General features: G+C 40.2%; 1 protein-coding gene across 2 annotated transcripts in view; it reads right to left on the bottom strand.

The window, feature by feature from the left end:
* The window catches only part of arhgap23a (Rho GTPase activating protein 23a), a 158,098-nt gene that overhangs the window by 97,282 nt on the left and 36,450 nt on the right, over positions 1-24,366 (bottom strand). The gene's annotated exons all lie outside the window — the stretch shown is intronic.

Raw genomic sequence — 24,366 nt, 5'->3', positions numbered from 1 at the left:
TGCATGGAGTGACAAGAGAAAGCAAAAATGAGTGCTGCAGAGAGCAAAAAAACTGTTGATAAAACATAAAAAAATCACCTCGACAGTATAACAGTTTTTTTCTGTTTTTTTTTAAACAAACCGTAGTAAGATCAATGGGGTCAATGGAAATCCTAACCTAGGCTAGGGGTGTCGAACATATGGCCTGCGAACAGGTCCGTGACAAGAGTTTGTTAAGCATATATATAAGATGCAATTTTCCATGAGAGAAACTGCTGTTCTAAATAAATTCACTGGATGTGGCAGTAGCAATTCTGTTAGGCAAGCAGTTTACAAGCAAGTATGCCAAGCAAGAGGTAGACTAAAGCGGGCTGCTGCCCCTCCATATCGTCCTAAATGAAACGTAAAACCTCTGCTGCGAACACATCGTGCTTTGCCTCAAAGTGTCTCTGTCAAAAAATTGAAAATTGGACCTGGAGTGGAACTCAACCTTCTTGAAAAGGGTCCGTATACGTCGCAAATGTTTTTTGTTTGCAGAAGAAAAATCATTTAACATACTCATTCTTCTTTTTTGGGTTGATAATAAAAAACAGAAAAACGGTTTGTTATCCATTATCTGTTATCGGAATTCATTAATTAATGTGTTTGAAAATCAACAATGGGAATTTCAAACAACAAGTGTAAAACTGATTTCTGTATTCTTGTGGATTGCACATACGCAGTGTCTCTTTTCAGGATCCTCGTATGTGAGTGACCCGGAACAACAGAAGAAGAAGAATGCAAAGAACGGTGTCAGTGTCGTCAAAACAATTTTGTCACGGTCAAGGGTTCCCTTCTATATTTTTATTGCCCAGAAAATTGGAAAGTGACACATTTTATTGGTTCTCTATTGAGCAGGCAAACCTCGCTCTACTTCTTCTTCTACTACTACTATATCTCCAAACATTAATCAGGGAATAGAGAGAAAGGTTTTACGCTCAGTTTCAATTCCTATTTTTGTTTTTTAAAAACATTAATAAAACTGGATAATGGATGACAATTAATTTGACGTTTTTGTATTTTTTATTACTAAAAAAAAAAAACGGGAATTTTATGTAAAAATTTTTTTTTATTCCGGATTGTATTTGATACTGGGAAAAAGTGTTTATTATAAATTATCTATTTAGCATTTTATTCAATCCCAGATAGGCTTTGCCCTAAAGTTGAATGGCTTTGTAGATACATTGAGAGAGAGTCTAAATTCATCATGTCCTTAGTTGTGTTTTTAAAACTGCACCAATATTTTTTTTCTTTTAAATTCTCAACTAACTCAACGTGTTTTGTCAAGTATTTTCTGTGATATGAACATTTTCACAAAGAAAACTATCTGAAGTTGTCTTTATTTTTAAGTTATTATGCCATGATTTTACCACTTGGGAATAGATTTTCCTCCGTGCAGCCCCTGACCTAGGCTTTATTTGAGACTTAATCAACAGCACCTCTGCTGGTTAGTATTAAATTCCATTAAGCCTTTCAACTCTCAAGCCAATTTCCTTTCAAATATCTGCCAAATAGCACGGAATAAGAACGCCAAACTACAAAATAACATCCCATGACCACTCTGAAGAATGTAAACAGAGGCAGCATTGTGATGGCGCTGTTAGCATTAGCTCTTCCACGCCTCCCTGTTAGCTTGTTAGTTCCATCCCATGACTATGTCAGTCAAAACAGCATGCATTAAAACAACAACAGGGTTTAGAGTTATGTCACCAACTGCATGTTTCAGAAGGTAACCGTTGAAAAATATCCAACTCTCTAAAAGTTGTCAACCTGCTCTGTTTGTGCAACATTCCGTGAGGCATTCCTCTCTTGTTTGTGGGCATCGTTCTCCCACCGTGACTCATCGGGATTCTCCTCATTCCCTCTTCCTCCGCACCCTCCTCTCACTGCCTTGCTCACATTCCAGTTCAGATCCCGATGTTCTTAAAAAGCCTAGCGGGGCGAGGTTGAAAGCAAGGGGGGTCTGCACTTGTTTGCACTCAATAGTTGAAATAAAAACATGATAAGGAGACGAGAGCATCTGCGTGTTCCAGACACAACAAGACGTCGGACTGGAGCTTCATCAAACGCTGGCCACCACTTAACCCCCGTGGCGGCCAGCCACTGGAGGTTTTCAGTCTCTTGGGGGCGTGGCCTAACCTCTGAACCTTGACTCTGATCCACGCTGCCTCGGGGTTGATCCCACACAGTCAAGTGTGGGCTTCAGAACAAGACCGGACCTGTTCTTCATTTCTGATGAATGACCCCTCGGAATATGTCGCACAGCAGCAAACCACGAGGCACAAAGAAGAACATTCAACACCGTTACACGACAAACTGCAATGTATATTGTGCAATATACATGCAATATACACAATATTGCAATGTTGAATTCCAGGCTTGTGCTTGGATTTCAGTTCAATTCATTTAATTTTTCGGACTATAAGGCGCACTTAAAAACCTTTACGACAGTGCGCCTTAAAACCCGGTGTGCCTAATGTAGGGAATAATTCTGGTTGTGCTTACCAACCTGTAAGCAATTTTATTTGGTACATGGTGTAATGATAAGTGTAACCAGTAGATAGTAGTCACACATAAGAGATACGTGTAGACCGCAATATGACGTGTAGACTGCAATTAGGGCTGGGCGATATATACGATATATCGCGGGTTTGTTTCTGTGCGATATAGAAAATGTCTATATCGTAATATTCGAGTATACGTTCTCACAAAGTTGCTTTAGCTGCTAGCATTCAGGCTCTTCTTACTCTTTCCTGACTCTCCTCACGGACAAGCAGGCGCACATTCTTACATACGTCACAACTGTCATGTCTTCGTCACATACACGCCCTCACCCAGCAGAGAGGTAATGGCGTGGCTAACGTTAGCTGCTAACGTAGCCGTACGAGACAAGAAGGTGCGGATCAGGTAACAAATGAAGGAAGACTTAATTCACATTAAAAACAGCATGTTTTCCATCGTCTGGCGGTGGTTCGGCTTCAAGTGAGAATACGTCGAACAGACAACCGTAATTTGTCAAGTGTGGGGGGGAAAAGCGTTGCTATAAAAGGTAGCATTACTGCTAATATGTTGCATTATTTGAAAAGTCACTCGCTAGAGAATGAAGACAATTTCATAACGTCCGTAGTAACCTAACACATAGTGAAGGACAAATACTATTTGATTTCCTATTATGCAGCTGATTTTTATTTGACACTTAAAATGTCTCTGACAATCTTGCACTTTATGTTTTGGAAATGACTTGAATGTTTGTGCCATTGCTTAATAACTTTAATAAATACACTTTTGGTCAATTGACTTAGTTGTGATTTCCCTCTCTGCATGAAAGTTTAAAAGTAGCATATATGAATGCAGTATGAAGAAGAATGTTTGATTGTAGACACATACAATCATCATACTGCTGTGATTATATGCATCAAGTTTTCATTCAAGGCCAAGGCAAAATATCGTAATATACATCGTATATCGCGATATGGCCTAAAAATATTGCGATATATAAAAAAGGCAATATCGCCCAGCCCTAACTGCAATATGACTCCAGTAAACAACACCAAAATGTTGAATGTTCCATTGAAAATAAAGAACATTAGACACGGCACTGGAAATCTATCAAAATGTTTTAGTATGACTTTGAAGCCGCACAGCTTGATGGATTGTCGAGATACAAGTATTACTACGGTGTACAGTGTTTCCCCCAGAATATTTGTTAGTTAAGGCGGTGTCTCTCCAGGTGGAAGGAGGTATCGCCCGTGACAGGCGGACGGACGGGGGTAATTTGGCCTGTCGCCACCATCACGTCTCCATCTCATCACTGCCTGAGGGGCAATAGACTACAGACTGTGGTGAAGTATGGAGGCTTCGTCGCGTGAAAAAGCCTACAATTTTTGGTTGTGTTTTCTGCTCCGTATGCTGAATGGCAATATACGATATGAATATGAATAAGAAAACGCACTGCTGATTAGATGTTACATGCGCTCTGAAATCACACTGCTGATTGGCTGTTACCGCTCTGCATGTAACCAATCCGATGGTTCTGTGGGTGGGACAATGCTGGGTGCTGCAGAGACGTACTGACAGAGGCAGAGGCAGTACGAAGCGTAGCAGCTTGTTAAGACTTTAGTGTAGCACAAAATGATAATATAAATACATTTAGTAAAGTCAAATACAAATAAGGCAACAACCGAAGTATCCCACACTTCTCTTTGTAAAGTAAATCTGAACAGAAGATATGGGCATCTACATCAACTGATTTGCCGGACAGGACAAAAAATGTGTATATATATATATATATATATATATATATATATATATATATATATATATATATATATATATATACATACACATTTTTTGTATATATATATATATATATATATATATATATATATATATATATATATATAAAGTATATAAAGTAAGACAAAGAAAACAATCTGAAGTTGTCTTTATTTTTTAGTTTTAATGTCATGATTTTAATGGTCCGGCCCACGTGTGCACAGATTTTCCTCCAAGCGGCCCCTGAGCTAAAATGAGTTTGATACCCCTGATGTAAAGTTTGAGGATATTTCCTCTTATTCTTGTTAAGAACATGATTACCTTGTTCACTTTGCAAAGCCGACCTTGTTTTATGACAATACAGTACATCTGTGAGACGCGAGCATTTAAAGTGGAGGCATGATGTCGGACATAAGGAGGGAGGATGCGGTCTCAACCTCGGTAAGATTGTTAGCTTCTACCTTGATTTTATTTAATTTTTTTCATTTTTTTCAGTCAACGACATAAAAAAAAATACAAGGTAGACAACATGAACAGTAATAACAAATTAACATAAAGCAAAAGGTAATATACAACTTTGCCTGAAAGGGAGTGGGAAGAAGGTTATTAATTTAATCGCACACCCAGGTCTCATTTCAGTGATTAATACATTGAGTTTGACTGTGGCTGGTGCCTATCTCAGCTACAATCAGGCGGAAGGCGGGGTACACCCTGGACAAGTCGCCACCTCATCGCAGGGGACAAAATACCAACAATGGTAATGGACAACATAGCAATAATGGCAAGGAAACATTGAGCTCATGTTAACACTTTGAGACAGAGTACAACAGCAGGTCAAATTAAAAAACCTCATCACTATATTTGAACCAGACCCGATGTTTGTATAATAGTTTAAATCGATTAATAGTTAGCAAACTAACAAGAGTGAGACGAAGTGGTGTGAAAAATAACTATTATTTTAGTCAAAGTCAGCCAGCTACACTTTCTCTACATAAATTCAAGTACGTATTAAAGCAGCTTTAATTTGCAAATGCCCAAAAAAATAAAAGGTTCTTTAACAGACGCAAACTGCACGTGCGTGTGCACGTACACAAACCTAAGGGAGAGACAGACAGGCAACAATGCGGAGGTATTTTAGGATTAACTATACACTCTATTAAATAGCCAACATTTTAAGAATTAACCAAATATAGATCTATACACATTGAGTTTATTTGCAATTCCGTCAAAAAACACACAAACACACAGACAGACTGACAGGCACCAATGCGGAGGTATCAAAAGATTGAAAATACAATCTATTAAATAGCCAACATTTTAATAATATATCAGCGATAAAATTCTACAAATTGAGTCTATTAAAGTGCTAAAATCTGCCAAGAGGTGATCAATAGTCAATAATACCAGTGTGCAGCTTTTTAAACATCGAACAATTATTTTGTTGTTTTTGTTTTCATTTAGAAGTTGATGAAAAAATTTGAGCCATTAATTATGTGCACGCTTTATTATCTGATTAGACTAAGACTTAGATTTAGACAAACTTTGTTGATCCAAAAGAGAAATTGTTCCACACAGTAGCTCAGTTACAAAGGATGGAACATGTAAGGATGGAAAGGACAATGCAGGTATAAAATAGACTAAAAATGTACCGTAGTAGCAATATAAAATATAACTGTGGTTGTTGCCCCCCAGTGAGTTCTCCAGACCACTATTCACCGACATGAAAGCAGCATTCAGGTTCACAACCAAGTTTTATTTTTCAAATAAAGTCCTTCTGTTGTTTTTTAGCAATTGTCCTTTTTCTCTCGCTCTCGCTCCAACTCCCACTCCAACCACTCTCTCCTCCCGGCTGCTGCCTTTTAACAGAGCGACAGTTGATTAGATAACCAGGCCCATGTGGGCAATCTACGCACCTGTCGCTGATTTCGAGGCCGGTCCAGGCACAACCCGCTTCGCTGCAGGCCCGCAGGCCACACACCCCTCCACAATAACATATATGTAATATTTACATAGTATATGTATAGTATATGATATATACTGATATATTACATTATTTTTATATCATATATACAATATATAACAATTACCATGTACAATATTACATTATATATAACAGCTGCAGCATAAAATAGAGAGTAGATCCAGCAGAAAATGCACATTATAAACAAAGAGAGGTAGCTATCATAGAAGGTGTCAGGTTATAGACAGGTATCATGATTATTCGAATAATCGTTAAGATAATCGTTGACTAATCGACTATCAAAATAATTGTTAGTTGCAGGCCTATTTTGCGCGAGCCTGAAAATGCATGCATCATCAGACAGTTGTGATAGGAATCAATAATCTAAAAGCAAAACCCGTCCAGCACAATTTTTGCAACGCCATTAGCGGGCTTTGTAAAGCCCCACAACAATGGCCGCCCGCCACAAGTAAACAAGGTCGGTGACGACTGATGTCCTCGGCCCGAGCGCAACACCAGCTGGTGTCAAGGACGTCCTCGTGCAAACACCGCAGAGAAAGAGGGAGGCCGACAACACATACATGCACACAATATTGTGTGTGTTTCACGTCCACACCAACACAAATATTCCATCTACTGTCCACATGAACTGCATTGGAGGTTACCAATAACTGACTTTTTGCATGATATTTCTGGCGCTCGCCATTGGTTGATGGTTACAATGCAAAAAAGGAATATGTAAGAAATTTTTAACAAAGTGTGACAAAATAGTGTAAAGCAGGGGTGTCCTAAGTGCGGCCGGGGGGGCCATTTGCGGCCCACAGGTAATTTTTTAACGGCCCCACGGCACATTTTGAAAATATGATTGAAAAATTTTTAAAACGTAAAAAGTTATATAAAGGAGCAAACAGGTGAAATGTAACAAGAAAATGTTGCAATGTTTACTCTAATAACACAAAGCTGCCATGCAGGCTGTTTCTTTCTTTAAAAAATAATAATGAATCAAAATCAATGTCATTATGAATTATTGACCTATTCAAAGCTCCAATTACGTCACATTACATTTTTCACTTTGAGATATTTTTGGGGGAAAATGTTGCCTATTTTGTGTTTGCCATATAAAAACTGAGCTGTTTTTTTAAAGAAGGGCCTAAAATGAACAAACAAAAAACATAAACAACAATAAAACTTATAATTGACGGATAGATCTGAAGTTGAACTCGAGATTATTGTGTTAAAAGTAAACAGTAAAAAATTTGTAATTTATTTTCTAACACTTTAATGAGTAGGACCCTTTTGGATCCCCAATCATTTTAGTGTGCTTTGTTTTTAAGTGTCATTGCTCAAAAAATACTAATGAATTAAAATCAATTTAGTTATTGACCTTTTTAATTCTCCAATTATTATATAATCTTAAATATTCCACTTAAAAAAAATTGGGTGATAATATTGCATATTTTGTGTTTTTTTCCATAAAATACAGGGGTTTTTTTTGACAAAAAGAGCATACAACTTAAATCCTTAAAATCATTATATTGACAGATAGACCTAATGTTGATCTGGAGAGTTAAAACTTGAATGATAATAAAACAAAATAATACTGAAAAATGACACATTTTTAATATTTTTTTGACCAAAACCCTTTGGGGTCCCCAGGATCAAGTCTGAGTGGAGGCCTAAATGTATATTAGTTATACATATATTGTATTGTTTTTTAAAATAAAAAAAACTGTCAAAATGGCCCCCGCTTGGTTTGATTTTTCAGTCTGCGGCCCTAAGTGGAAAAAGTTTGGACACCCCTGGTGTAAAGCATGAACATGTAAACATAGACATACCTGAAAATAATCATTTTCTGCAGGTTTAGTGCCAGGAAGTTACAGCTGGGCTCTAAAGGGTGAGCGCCTGGCATAATTTATGGACCACATTTGTCTAAATATGGTCCGTTTAAAAAAAAATCCCCAAAACTTCAATACTGTTGAGGTGACTTTTCTAGTTACATCTACAATTTATTCACTCTTTACAGCAATCCTTTTTATTTTCTATTCTCACTCCATGCAAAGAATCAACCGCGAGACAACAAGATGGCGCAACCAAACTTGGTATATGATACTGTTACTTGATGGATGGATGGATAGATAGATAGATAGATAGATAGATAGATAGATAGATAGATAGATAGATAGATAGATAGATAGATAGATAGATAGATAGATAGATATCTAGATAGATAGATAGATAGATGGATAGATAGATAGATAGATGGATAGAACTTTATTGATTGCCTTTTATCATGTCACTGTCACTGATCAGTGATCACTTCCTGCGTTACTCGGATACCAGACAGCCAGTGCCTTTGTTTATGCATCCAACATTCCCGTTTCTTAAAAATAAGGTATCAAAAATTGTATGTAAGTCATTTTTTATTGATATCGATTGTGTGTCCATGACGATATATGTATATATATATATATATATATATATATATATATATATATATTGTTATATCGCCCAGCCATGTATAGTAATAGTGTACATATTTTGGTGAGGATCTGGACAAAGGTGCAGATAAAATAATCTACTAACCAAACCATTTGATTGCATCACTTTTTCGGTGTCTTCCATGAACTAGGAAGTGTGTGCTGACTGTTAACTCTCAAGCAAACACAAATATGACAGCCATTTTTGGAAACAACTTTCTTCTGGTATCTATTAGCTGATATGGCGTTAGGGTTAAGAGTTATTGTGCCACCTGTTGCTTTGGCATGCACTCTGCAGCCCACTAATACACATAAACCCAGATCAAAAGGGGCTTTTGACCCCAGACCCAGGGTGTGTGGGAAAGGTGTGTTTGTAAAAAAAAAAACTGTTTGGATTATTTGTACAGGATTGTGTGCATATAGATGTGATCAACACACACACACACACACACACACACACACACACACACACACACACACACACACACACACACTCACACATACACACACACACAAACACAGTCTAGGTCAAGGACTGTGGCAGTGAGGTGCGAGCAGCAACTGGCGTCTCCTGCGGGAATGAGACTGTGGGCCTTGTGGTGACGGGGCGGGAAGGTAGAGGTGCGAAGGCGCGGGAGATGCTTACAGTGCGACGCTCTGCACTACACAAAACACACACACACACACGTAATAGCAGAGTGGGTCCTGTCAACACGTCATTGAATAGCTGTAGGGGGGAATCTATGAGAGGTTGCAGGGCGCTGACTAGGAACTATATAACCTTTGACCTCAGCAATCTCAAACATTAGCGGTCACATGTCAGTGAAAATCAATAGGGTTATTCCTTACATGCACAACAATAATACATTGGAACTTTGAGTCTTTGGAGACTACTAGAGATGATACCTCAGTAGAAGCATTTAAGTCCCATCTTAAAACTCATTTGCATACTCTAACCTTTAAATAGACCCCTTTTTAGACCATTTGATCTGCCCTTTCTTATCTCTTCTCCTCTGCCACCCTCTCCCTAGTGGAGGGGAGGGGTGGGAGGCACAGGTCCGGTGGCCATGGATGAAGTGCTGGCTGTCCAGAGTCGGGACCCGGGGGTGGACCGCTCGCCTGTGCATCAGTTGGGGACATCTCTGCGCTGCTGACCTGTCTCCGCTCGGGATCGTCTCTTGCTGGCCTCACCATGGACTGGACTCTCACTATTTTGTTGGATCCACTATGGACTGGACTTTCACAATAATATTTTTCGACCCACTCGACATCCATTGCATCCGGTCTCCCCTAGAGACAGACCCACATCTGCGGTCCTCTCCAAGGTTTCTCATAGTCATTCACGTTGCCGTCCCTCTGGGTTGTGAGTTTTTCATTGCCCTTATGTGGGCCCTGAACCGAGAATGTCGTTGTGGCTTGTGCAGCCCATTGAGACACTTGTGATTTAGGGCTATATAAATAAACATTGATTGATTGATGACTAACAAGGACCTCTTGTGACGCTTGTGTGGCATTGTAATGCCGGATTGGTTCTTCCGAGGATGCGTCGAAGCGATGAACACAACAAGGTAAGTTATAAATGGATTTATTAAATAATAAAAGGCTAGGAACAAAAACACTGCTGTAAAGAGAAAGCAAACCAAAAACAGAAAAACAGTTCCTCAGCATGTGAGCTGGAATAAACAAATGGCTTAGCGTAAAAGCTAGCGAGAATATATATACAAAGATGAAGGTCGAGAGTCGTCAGTGTTGCGCGTGGGCAAATTAGGATCCGAGACTGAACAAAGAAAAGAGGAAAGCTTATATAGGGAGAAATCAAGGAGAACCAGGTGTGTAGAAAACGAGGAGCAGGTGAAATCAATGTGTAACCATGGTAACGGACTAAACAGGAAGTAAGTGGGTCAGAAGAGAATGAAACAAAGATGGAAAAATAAACATGTGAAGATCTGAGTCACAGATCGCAACAGTATTCCCCCCCCCAAAAAGACAGATTCCAGATGTCTCAAAGAAAACAAAAACAAATAAGAAACAACTTGAACCCCCTCCCCAAAAACAGAGTCCACAAACGAAGGGAGGGCGGAGGGAGGCCACGGTGGAGGGTCGCCAAGTCGTGTGTCCCCGAATCCACCGAGGACAAGTCAAGTGGCGGCGGCGGATGGAACGCCGCTGCCGAAAAAGTTTTGGCGGGCGACCTCGAAAAGGCCACATTAGTGGCCGCATCGCAGGATGAGGTGCCCGGCGAGGCGGACGACCCGGGCACGGCCACATCCGTGGCCGACATGGAGGAGGGAGTGTCTGGCGAGGAGGATGACCTCGCAGAGGCCACGCCCGTGATCGACGTGGTGGACGACGCCTCAGCACCGAAATCCCAGCAGGCTTGGAAGCAGCAGACGAGGGTGCGGGGACTGCAGCCAAAGCAGGCCCGAGTGCAGCTGGCGAGGATGATGCGGGTGCTGCAGCCGAAGAAGGCGTCGGAGGCGGCCTGGGAGCCGCAGGAGTCGTCGGAGGCGGCCTGGGAGCCGCAGGAGTCGTCGGAGGCGGCCTGGGAGCCGCAGGAGTCGTCGGAGGCGGCCTGGGAGCCGCAGGAGTCGTCGGAGGCGGCCTGGGAGCCGCAGGAGTCGTGACTGGTGTGAGCTCCAGCCTCATCGTCGGCGCCGGTGTGGGCTCCAGCTTCTTCGTCGGCAGTGCTTGGCGGCGTGGAGCTGGTACCGGCGCTTGTCGAGGAGCTGGCACTGGAGTGGGCTCCAGCCCTGTCGACATAGGTGAAGGTTCCAGCCCCGTCGTCGACGCTGGTGTGGGCTCCAGCCCCGTCGTCGACGCTGGTGTGGGCTCCAGCCCCGTCGTCGACGCTGGTGTGGGCTCCAGCCCCGTCGTCGGCGGTGCTTGGCGGCGCGGAGCTGGTACCGGCGCTTGGCGGCGTGGAGCTGGTACTGGAGTAGGCTCCAGCTCTGGAGCTGGTACTGGAGTGGGCTCTAGGCTAAAGTCTGTAACTGGTATGAGAACCAGTTCTGGGTCGGAGGCTGGTGTGAGAACCAGGTGGGAGTCTAGTGCTGGCTTGAGAACCAGGCTAGAAACATTTTCTGGTGTGAAAACCAGGCGAGAGTCTAATTCTGGCTTGAAAACCAGGCGAGAGTCATGTGCTGGTGTGAGAACCAGACTGGGAGCAGTGCAGAACACCGGTGGTGGAGGACGTGCTGGAGGTAATGACCTCGCGAGTCCGAACACCGGTGGAGGAGGTCTACAAGGCCGTTGAGACTTGGCCGGGGGAAAAACAGGTGGAGGAGGTCTACAAGGCCGTTGAGATTTGGCCGGGGGAAAAACAGGTGGAGGAGGTCTACATGGTGGCTGTGGTTTAGAGGGTAGTATCTGTGCTACCTCCGTAGCACAGCTATAGGTCATAGCCCCTTCCTCCAGACGGGGATCCCAGACCCGTTCCCTATGGTCAGGGACTGACCTTAAGGGAGGGTGGTGGGAGGCTTGGAGGCGGGCCGACTCCTCCCCTTTAATTTGTCCAGAATTTCCTTTAGAAAAGGGAGGAAACACCTTGGACTTGGCCGGAGAATGAGGTTTTAAAGGAGGTGTAGGAGAAAAACTAGGTGACTGAGGTTGACTAGAATAATAAGAAAAAATATCCTGATAATTCTGTATCTTGTCATGAATGTTATTGATATTCAAAAAAGGTTGGGAATGAGAATTACTGTCCACAATATAAAAATCTTCTGAAAAAATGTCATCAACAGAGGGCGGTGTTGCGTCACCGGTGGGCGTACCCCAAATGTCGTGACTGCTAGAGTCAGGGGAAAAAAAACAAGCTGGATTACCGGTAGTGGAAGGTGAATCCTGGTCGGGGTGAATTTTGCTGTGTTCGTAGGAAGGATGAAGTGGTGCTGGATAATTACTGCCGTGCGGGGAACCTCTCCACTGGACCCCCCGCCTCTTCGGGGCAGCGCGAACGGCTTCGGAGGGGACTTCAGGCCCACAGTCAAGTCTTTCCTGCTCCCAAGCCACGAGCTCCAACCACAAACCCAAGTCGAAGGGTTCCTCCCGTGGTTTCGACGCGGAAAAACATTTTGATGCTCGGATCCTACTGTGACGCTTGTGTGGCATTGTAATGCCGGATTGGTTCTTCCGAGGATGCGTCGAAGCGATGAACACAACAAGGTAAGTTATAAATGGATTTATTAAATAATAAAAGGCTAGGAACAAAAACACTGCTGTAAAGAGAAAGCAAACCAAAAACAGAAAAACAGTTCCTCAGCATGTGAGCTGGAATAAACAAATGGCTTAGCGTAAAAGCTAGCGAGAATATATATACAAAGATGAAGGTCGAGAGTCGTCAGTGTTGCGCGTGGGCAAATTAGGATCCGAGACTGAACAAAGAAAAGAGGAAAGCTTATATAGGGAGAAATCAAGGAGAACCAGGTGTGTAGAAAACGAGGAGCAGGTGAAATCAATGTGTAACCATGGTAACGGACTAAACAGGAAGTAAGTGGGTCAGAAGAGAATGAAACAAAGATGGAAAAATAAACATGTGAAGATCTGAGTCACAGATCGCAACACCTCTACCATACATGTTGGTTCCTAGAGCCAACACAGAACTTGGGGGGAAAAAAAGCATTCAGTTATGCTGCTCCCTGGTCATGGAATGACATCCAGAAAGATCTGAGGCTACCAGAACTGATCACTTTGGGGGAGTTTAAGTCCATTTTAAAAGATTGAGATAGCAGTTCTCTTGGGAAATGTACTTGCTATTAAGTTGAATTAATACTTAATTGTTTTAAATTATTTTTGACCTGTTGTGGTATGACTGCTGTTCTGTTGAATCATATTTGTTGTAATTATTATTGTAACTTTGTTTGTGCCGCCCTCTTTGTCAGGTCGCTCTTGAAAAAAAGATTTTAATCTCAATGAGTCTTTATCTGGTTAAATAAAGAAAATTGATTGATTGAAACTTCAATCATAATCTGTCATTCAAAAATCAGTATAGTTCTGGCTTCGATACAAACAATCCTGAAACATCTTAAAGGCCTACTGAAATGAGATTTTCATATTTAAACGGGTATAGCAGGTCCATTCTATGTGTCATACTTGATCCTTTCGCGATATTGCCATATTTTTGCTGAAAGGATTTAGTAGAGAACATCGACAATAAAGTTTGCAACTTTTGGTGCTGATAAAAAAGCTTTGGCTTTATCGGAAGTCGCAGACGATGACGTCACAAGGGTGAGGGCTCCTCACGTCCTCGCATTGTTTATAATGGGAGCCTCCAGCAGCAAGAGCTATTCGGACTGAGAAAACGACAATTTCCCCATTAATTTGAGCGACGATGAAAGATTCGTAGATGATGATATTGATAGCGAAGGACTAGAAAAAATAAAATAAAATAAAAAATAAAGTTAACAAAAAAAAGGTGTTTGCATTGGGACGGATTCAGAAGTTTTTAGACACATTTACTAAGATAATTTTGGGAAATCCCTTATCTTTCTATTGTGTTGCTAGTGTTTTAGTGAGATTAAATAGTACCTGATAGTCTGAGGGGTGTGTCCACGGGTGTCTTGAGGCCAGTCTCTGAGGGAAGTCGACGGGAGCTGCATGGACGGCGCAAACTCAGCTGATCTTCGGTAAGAGGCAACTTTTTACCACAATTTTCTCACCGAAACCTGCCGGTTGACAAGTGGTCAGGAACCATGTTCGCTTGACCGCTCTGATCCATAGTAAAGCTTCAACTCCGGGAATTTTAAACAAGGAATCACCATGTGTTTGTTTGGCTAAAGGCTAAAGCTTCCCAACTCCATCTTTCTACTTTGACTTCTCCATTATTAATTGAACAAATTGCAAAAGATTCAGCAACACAGATGTCCAGAATAATGTTTAATTGCGCGATGAAAAGAGACGACTTTTAGCCGTGTCATCATTCCGCTACGTTTTCAACAAGAAACTCCGCGGGAAATTTAAAATTGCAATTTAGTAACCTACTCCGGCCGTATTGGCATGTGTTGCAATGATATATAAACTATCAGACTGTGTGGTCGGTAGTAGTGGGTTTCAGTAGGCCTTTAAGTAAGATAAGCTGAAAACACACATGATTTATTTGTTTGGGGTAAAAAGCAGGCTTCGCTACACATCTGAAATAGCTCTGCCAACTACCCGTCAGTCAACGACAAGTGTGGGAGCCAAGTTTGATTGTTTATTTTTTGATTCAGAAAATATGCTAACCAACCATGATGTTGACATACAAATGAGAGTCTAATGTTAGCACTGTAGCTAATATAATGTAGCTATGCAACTGTTGCTAACAGTTGTATCCTCCTGTCATTAATGTTACGTTGTATGTGATGTATGGCATCTATTATGTTGGACAGAGTTGCAGTGTTTGTGTAAAAAGCGGATAGAGTACACAATAGCTCTCCCTGGAGAGACATTTGCTTGGAGACAAACACAGCTCATTAGCGTTAAAGCTCCAGACACACAAAGTAGTGTGTTCCCAGTAGCACTTACTAATGGAATTTTGTGGGTACTCTAATTCTTACCGTATTTTTCGGACAATGGGGTGCACCGGATTATAATGCGCACTGTCGATAAGCAAGTCTATTTGTCACGACGGGGGGGGCACAGCTTGCTGCGGGGTCGTTCTCCCAGGAAGGCAGACGGACTACTCTGGACAAGGCTTGCAGGTAAAAACATGATTTAATTTTGACCAAAAAAAGGAACAAACAAAAGGGCACAAGAAGCGAAAACACAACTTAGACCGAACTATGGACAAGAAACAAAAGTCGCTAACTATGGCATGAATAAACAAAAACTTACTTGACATGGCATGAAGCATAAGAAGAGCAGAGGCATTGCATGAAACAGCATGAACAGAGAATGAAAAGAACAATGACGCCAGCCCGACTGACTGGCAAAGAACAGCTTAAATACTGCCTCTGATTAGTGCTCAGGAAGCAGGTGAGCGGGCGAGCACTAATCAGAGACAGGTGAACACAATAAGTAACCATGGCAACCAAAACAAACTCAGGTGTCAAACAGGAACTAAAGGAGTCCAAAACTAACAGAAAATACAAAAACATGATCCGGATCACTGATCATGACACTATTCAGGTCTTTTTTCATACAATAAAGCATACCGGATTAAAAGGCACAATAAACGGGTCTTTTTTTACGATTTATTTTCTAAATTTAAAACGCTTCCTTGTGGTTTACATAACATGTAATGGTGGTTCTTTAGTCAAAATGTTGCAAAGACTTGGTTTACAGACCATCTTCAAGCTGGTTTCTGACCGTCTCTTAGGGATGTGCCGTTTTGTTGGCTGGTATTTTTTGACGTGCCTCCACTTCGACACCGCCTTTTACTCGTCATCTTTGTTGTAACAGTAGTTTTTAGCGGTCTTATTGCGGGTTTACTGACTTTTTATTTTTTTATTTGTATTGTAATATTTCTCTATTTGTTTCCATTTAACCCCCCATTATATACTTTTTACTTTTATTTAAATTGATCTCAACTCTGGACACTGCTGCTGGAATTTTTATTTTCCTGAAGGAACTCTCCTGAAGGAATCAATAAAGTACTATCTATCTATCTATCTATCTATCTATCTATCTATCTATCTATCTATCCATCTAAATATAAGTTAGAACTTTATTTTACTTTATATTAAAAATAGCAACAGCGGAGGATTAACGCGCCACAACAAAGAGCTTATTGACTGCAGCGCAGGCTGCAATGGCAAACATAAAGGGGAACTGCAATTTTTTTCGAATTTTGCCTATCGTTCACAATCATTGCGAAAGACATGAGGACAGAAAGATTTTTCTAAATGCATTCAAAATATTAAATCAATTTAAATAAAAGTCCGATAATCCAATAAATAACCATTGAAAAAGTGCCAACAACAGTCCATTTACATTTTGTGACTTGAATATTAACAAAGTATTAGTGATATTGTTATTATAAGCGCCAACGCAGACAAATTATTTATAAATAATTTCCTTGCTCCCTGTAAGTTTATTCTCGATCATAAATCATGCATCTCACATGGACAGAAGAAGTCTGAGTAGGTACTCCGACAAGTTGGTACTCTTTGACAGCCATTTAGGACCCTAAATGGCGTGAATTACACGAAAAGACGCTTGGTCGATCCCGCCCCCTGACCCCGTTTCTTGGTGATGATTATGAGACATTCTTCTCCTAAATAGGAATATGAACATCCAGCAGTCTGCATCCTAATGACAGCAGACTATGCACAGTAAGTGATGTTTTATGATGTTTGTTGGCCCTCATGTAGTCTGGAATGAGTAATAATGAGTGATGAAAAAAAATGCAAACGTTGTGATGCGTTTTTGATATTAATGCTTAAAATGATCAAAATACATGAATATTAAATGTTATTAAAAATGTGCCCATTACTACATTACATATATTACATCATTCAACATTACATCATGCACAAAAAACCTCACTGTTTGTATGTTTTTTTAAGAGCTTTATAGGCTTCATCGTAAGCAGACTTTTGATCGTATATATCTAATATTTAGAATCCAAAAAACAAAAATATCCATTGCCATGTCTTTCATAATGATTGTGAACGATAGGAAAAATTCAGAAAAAAGTGCAATTCTCCTTTTCCCCTTTAAGCAGATTACAAATACCCATCAGCAAGTACCAATAAGTAGGAAAAGTTGGTTTTGCATAATACTGCAAAACAAAACGCGAGATAATATGTCTCCTAGTAGGTGCTATTTAGGGGTCCTTATCCACTCACCATAGTAATACCTGTATGTTAATGCACAGTCAGTACGTCTGACTACAATAGTCGTAATGCTCCGCGTTCAATCAAGTGGTGTGGCTTTGTAGATGACCGAACTCGTAATAAAACATTTTGACACATTTTATAGCACTGTGTGTAATGTTCTATATTCTCAATGGGTGTGGTTGTTTATGTGTCATTCATTTAACAGGTGTCAGCCTGCAGTCCATATGTATCTCTTATGCGTGGCTGCCATCTGCTGGTCACACTTATCATTACACCGTGTAACTAATAAAATTGCTTCGAGGTCGGTAAGCACAACCAGAATCAATATGTACATTAGATGCACTGGGTTATTAGGCGCACTGTAGATTTTTAAGAAAATAAAAAAATTTAAAACTAGCCTTATTCTCTATAAAAGTATTTTTGGGTGTCTGGAATGGATTATTTGAATTTACATGATTTGGATGGGAAACAAAACTGAGGCACTGTATGACCACCACAACATTGACTTCCTCTGCCCTAAACCTTGGCGGCTCTGCAGGATTATGAGAAGTGCGCCGCTTGAAGGCGGCGGGCGGCGTCTGCCAGTGATCGCAGCCAAGTCCTGCACAGCATCATGCAGATGTTTTCAGTTCAGGACCTGATCCCGGGACCTGCTGACTGCACAGAAGTCTTTCCCCTGGGGGTTGATTCCGCTGAGGTCTGACTCCACACAAGGGACAAGCGAGCGGGGGTCCGGCTTTAACGAGTGTGCGGCTGAGTGCTGGAAGGAGCTGCAGCTAAACATAAAACTGCGTGTTACTAACAGGTCTGCCGAGGAGGGGATGAAGATGGAGGGGGCCAAAACCTTCATTATCAATTAAGAAGCTCATAAAAGCTTTTGTGTGTTTTCAGTACGCTGTGCAGCATCAGTGCTGCATTAGCCGGCGGCCACGCCCTGCTCGCTTCCGCCTGGCTGCGGAACATTCTATTGATCCACCCCACCCAGTGTGGATGGATGCATATGCAGCATGAGCACCGGGCTGTTGAAATAAAGTTGGATTCAATTGATATGAGGCACATTCAAGGATGTTTACTCATACAATTACACTCAGAAGTATATTTGGACAGTCTCTTGTCATGTTTGCCTTCAAGCACTGCCACAAAAATGCTTTGAAATGAAACAAGATGAAAGAATAGACTCCACTTTCATTGAAGGGGTTGCACAACAATATGCCACTTACAGTTTAGAAACGGAAGCCATATTTATGCAAAGTTTTCTTCCACAAGTCACACAACTGTAAAAAAAAAAAAAAAAAGTCATGTTTGAACTAGCGATCCACCACCAATGTGTTTTTCGGGGGTCGATAACAATTATTAGTAGTCAAGGAGGCCGATAACCGATATTTGGAGCCGACTTTCATTTGGAGTGAAAGGTATTTAAACATGAATCACGGAACATGAAACCCTGCGCTCGTTTAATGAACCCACGCTGCGAGTGTTGCGGACGGAGGCTTTTCAAGCGAGTCCATTTCTCGAGTGCCAAAAACAAACAAAATGTGACCGAAAAGGACAAAAACTGGATTTCCTTGCAAAAATTGGAAGATTGCCATTCAGTCTTCTAGACTTAGACAAACTTTAATGATCCACAAGGGAAAATGTTCCACACAGTAGCTCAGTTACAATGATGGAAAGTGTAAGGATGGAAAGGACAAAGCAGGTATAAATAGACTAAATATAGCGATGTAAAATATAACATACCGTATTTTCTTTCATTGCTGCCGGGGCGCTAATTAATTTAAAACCTCTCCTCATTCCTGCGCTTACCAAAGGCATGCGGTAAAAGTAAGCATGCGCTAATTATTAAAAAAAAACTCTTCTCACTCCGGCACTTACCAAAGGCATGCAGTAAAATTTGAGTGTGATGTAAGCTTGGACCTTAAATCCTACTGAATAGCTCTTAATCTTCTTCCCTTCATGCGATTTCAAATTACCGGTATTGAAATCAGCCTCCTCCATTTTGAAAATGATGACAGGGTAAGTGTCACTCGTGACGTCACGAGTTTGACCAGGCGGTAATACTAAGCATGCGCCAATTATTTTGCGCAGCGAGTTTGACCCGGCAGTAATTCAAGGCAGGCGCATACTATATGCCCTGAGGCAATTCAAGGAAAAACGGTACGTACATAATATATGTTCAGTATATTATATATGCAGATATATAATATTATATTATGTCTATATCATATATGCAGTATATAACAATTACCATGTACAATATTACAGTATATGCGACAGCTGTATATGTGACAGGTGTCAGGTAATAGACAGATATCATCTAGTGCTGTATGGCAAGTGATTATAAAGCTGGATGGAGGGCGGAAAAAAGGAGTTCTTGAATCGAACACTGAGGGAACGAAGCTGAAGGAGCTTGTCCCTCAAATGTCTGGTGGACTGGGTGAGCAGGTTTGCCATCCATAGCGTTCCTACTCGTATGGATTCTTTATTAATCACTCTAGATATGTTTGTAAGTTTTACAGTGTAACTAAAACTGTTTATACTTACTAAACCGTCCCATGTGTGATGTCAGTAAGAGTGTTTTCATAAATATTTGTACATGCTTCCGTAATGTAATGACGCTAGCAATAGCTAATATGCTAACACGTTTATGAGTGTCTGTGTTAGCATTTTTAACTTAAAATGGCCTTTTTGTATTGTTTCAGTTTTCGTAAAATTCAGCAAAACGTCCCTGTGGAGTTGTTGAGTCTTAAGATGATTGGAGAGGTGGCTTCCGCATCTTGTGGGTACATGACAATGACTTCTGTTTTGTTTATCGGCTGCTTTACTGCCATGTTACAGACACTGTTTGAAAACAATTACAGTATGTAAATAAACTTTCACAGAATCGTATTGAATAATTAACTTATTTCGCAATTTAGCTCATAGTCCGGTGCGGCTAATATACGGAAAAAATATTTTTTCTTCTACAATTTATTGGGTGCGGATATATATTGAATTGATTAACTTGGACCCCGACTTAAACAAGTTGAAAAACGTATTGGGGTGTTACCATTTAGTGGTCAATTGTACGGAATATGTACTGCACTGTGCAATCTACTAATAAAAGTTTCAATCAATCAATCAATTAATATCAGTGTGTTCTATAGTCAGGAATATACGGTACACCAATACATGTCAACATGCCAAATATCAACCCAGTCGATGATCGGTCGGTCTCTTTTTAAAACCTCACTATGTGCACTGAGTGAAGCTGTTTACATCATTAACGCTGAGCTACATTGATAAGTTGAAAACAGCTGTTGGCATGTTTATATATAGTTACTATGGCAACATCACAAACCTCACCATGTGTAACTATGACTGCTGAATGTGTTTTTTTATGGAACATATAAAGCAGAAAACGACATGAGATGACACGTAGAGGCCTGCTTTGATGCATCCTAAAAGTCAAAGGTTCCCATTTTTTCCCAACCAAAACACAACAAAACCACAAAGGAGGTAACATTCTCAGCTGGGAGGGAATGAAGAGAACACAGAGGAGGGGAAAATCCGTCTCTTTTATAGAAAAGTTGTGACAGACTTCCAAGCAGCACACAGACGGAAGTTACGGGAACATGAAAGCGCCAATAAACGAAACCTATGACAAGAAAGCCCAATCAAAAAGTGATAAAACAGTTTATCCTTACATCAAGGAATCTTTTCCCCCCTCCCTACTCAACAATCTTGTTTACATAACAAGGAAACAGGGAAAAACACCAAAACACGAGTTCCCGTGATGTTTGCTGCAGCCGCAGAGGTCACACTTTTCCCATCTTTTCATCCGCTGCGATGTCAAACACAACGGGGTTGGAAACTTCATCTGCTTTTTCAAAGTATTCTAATAAACCGAGGTAGAAAAGCACCATGTTGTCATTAGCAGGAGCCTATGCCAGGGATGCACCCTGGAATTCACATCAGAAAATCACAGGACAACCACTCACACTTACATTCACATCTTTTTAAAACAGGGGTGTTTAAAGTGCGGCTCTGAGGCCATTAACGGCTTGGGTTTTGTTATTCCGAAGTTTATTGATGAAATAAAATTATACAAAAATGTTTAAAAAACAACCAGACATTCATATTGCAATATAAAAAAGCAGACATTTTTTTTATTAACAATTATTATTAATTAATTATAATAAATTTCTGGGTGGAGCTGGACGAAGTGCCTGGGGAGAGGGAAGTCTGGGCTTCCTTGTTTAGGCTGCTGCCCCCGCGACCCCACCTCGGATAAGCAGAAGAAGATGGATGGATTATTTTAAAACTAATAATAATATATATTGTCACATTGTGTATACATGTAAATGTGTTATACATTTGTATAACACAAATTATTTGTTTTCAAATATAATTAATGCTTTTAGCATTTTTTTTTTTTTACAAAATAAAATATCAAAATGCTTTGACTTTTTAGCATGTTGAAAAAAGATTGGACACAGCTTTTGTAGAGGATCAAATTAAGCTAACATGGAATACCCGCACAAAACATACAAACTCCACACTACTTTTTCACACCTGCCGAGACTTCCACTTTCCAGCTATGTTTAAATGTGCGGTTCATATGCTTACAGTACTAACAACCATGCAGCAACTTAGGAAAAGTTTTTTTTTTTTTAAACCTGCTAAGCTAACTTTAGCTATGTTTCCATGTGGGCACTCATATCACTACTAGCAACCATGCAGCAACTTGACAAAATTAAGAAAAATACATTTTTCGATCCTTTTTATCAGCGCGACAGACCATATAGCAACTTCATTAAAAAAAAGACAAAAATATGTTACTATAAATGTGGGGTTCGTATCGCTGCAGTACTAGATGAGAAAAAAATCGATACATATATTTTTTTAAACCTGCAACTCCAAGTGTCGGGGGCTGGGATCCGTGATAGCCAGAGGGATTTCTAATTAAGTTGAAGTTAAAGTTAAAGTACCAATGATTGTCACACACACACTAGGTGTGGTGAAATGTGTCCTCTGCATTTGATCCATCCCCTTGATCACACCCCCTGGAAGGTGAGGGGAGCAGTGGGCAGCAGCGGTGCCACGCCCGAGAATAAGTTTTGGTGATTTAACCCCCAATTCCAACCCTTGATGTTGAGTGCCAAGCAGGGAGGTAATGGGTCCCATTTTTTATAGTCTTTGGTATGACTCGACCGGGGTTTGAACTCACAATCTACCGATCTCAGGGCGGACACTCTAACCACTAAGCCACTGAGTAGGTTTGGAACTGAATTCGGTATACTTTTTTGGCACCGATTGAATCCCGCCAGTCGTCCCACGCACCGATTCACGTAAAATTTACCCATGCCATGTTTCAGGACCTGGATTGCGTGACTCTTAGCACTTCTGCACTTGCCGGTCACTCCAGCAGGACTGAGAACGCACTGCGCCATACCACCTCTACGTAAAGTTTGAAATTGACTTGATAAAAACCCTTCAACACAGGTTAAGTAAGACTACAATTTTACACAAATGCACTAGACAAGCTTGATGCTAATATACATTGGGTTTGCTGTTAACATGCTACTTATTAGCAATAGAGACTTTAACTTTCAAATTTCAACACTTCCAAATGTGTTGATGAAAACTACAAATAAGATGCACAGCTGATGTGTAATAAGTACAATACTTACAGTACAAACACTTTTTGGGGCGCATCAAAAAAAACCTACTTTACCATTAATTGATTAACTTGTACAACGATTTAAACAAGTTGAAAAACTTACTCGGGTGTTACCAATTAGTGGTTAATTGTACGGAATATGTACTGTAATATCTACTGATAAAAGTCTTAATCAATCAATTAAAAAACTGCTCTCCAACATCTTGGACTTGCAACTGCAACTTAGTGTTAAACTTGAAAATTACACTCAGAAATGATATCTAGAAAATATATAACAACTGGACAGCAGTTTTCATAATCAACAATAAAAAATGAGTTTTATCTATCAAAAACAATATTTATTAACACAAAAGTACCAAAAAGAGTACAATGTGATTGGTAGCCTACTTCTAATATTAGCGTCTTTATTCATGCTTGAACAATACACAAGCCTCCAGCTAGGTGGTAGCAGTGCTCCAATGAAATCAACGTGCAGACGAGTAAATATGACCAAGTATGTGTTTAGATTTATCGTGAATATGTAATAACAGTATTTCAATTATGAGGGCACGTGAAAAAAAATATGTCTCCTAGGGCAGTGGTTCTCAACTTTTTTTCAGTGATGTACCCCCGTGGACATTTTTTAAATTCAAGTACCCCCTAATCAGAGCAAAGCATTTTTGGTTGAAAAAAAGAGATATAGAAGTAAAATACAGCACTTTGTCATCAGTTTCTTATTTATTAAGTTGTATAACAGTGCAAAATATTGTTCATTTTTAGCAGTCTTTCTTGAACTATTTGGAAAAAAATATATAAAAACAACAAAAAACTTGTTGAAAAATAAACAAGTGATTCATTTTATATCCATCTGGATTCATGAACTTAATTCTCAACATTTCTTCACAAAAAAGAAATCAATATTTGCGGAACATGTCCACAAAAAAATCTATCTGTCAACACCAAATTGCTTTATTTTTTTTTCACAGTTTATGAACTTACATTCATATTTTGTTGAAGTATTATTCAATAGATATATCTATATAGAATTTTTGAATTGCTTCTATTTTTTTAATATTTTTTAAAAATCTCACATACCCCTTGACATACCTTCAAGTACCCCCATTTGAGAACCACTGCCCTGGGGAGGCCATGACATAAAATAATTGAAACCCAAAATTTTACCAAACTTCAGCAACATTGAAATGTAAAATTAAATCATTCATAGCTGTGACTGTGGAAGAATAA

The sequence above is a fragment of the Nerophis ophidion genome, linkage group LG07 (genome assembly GCF_033978795.1).
Source record: "Nerophis ophidion isolate RoL-2023_Sa linkage group LG07, RoL_Noph_v1.0, whole genome shotgun sequence".
Taxonomy (NCBI): Eukaryota; Metazoa; Chordata; class Actinopteri; order Syngnathiformes; family Syngnathidae; genus Nerophis; species Nerophis ophidion.
The sequence above is the reverse complement of the archived record's forward strand: the minus strand, read 5'-3'. Positions and strand labels throughout refer to the sequence as shown.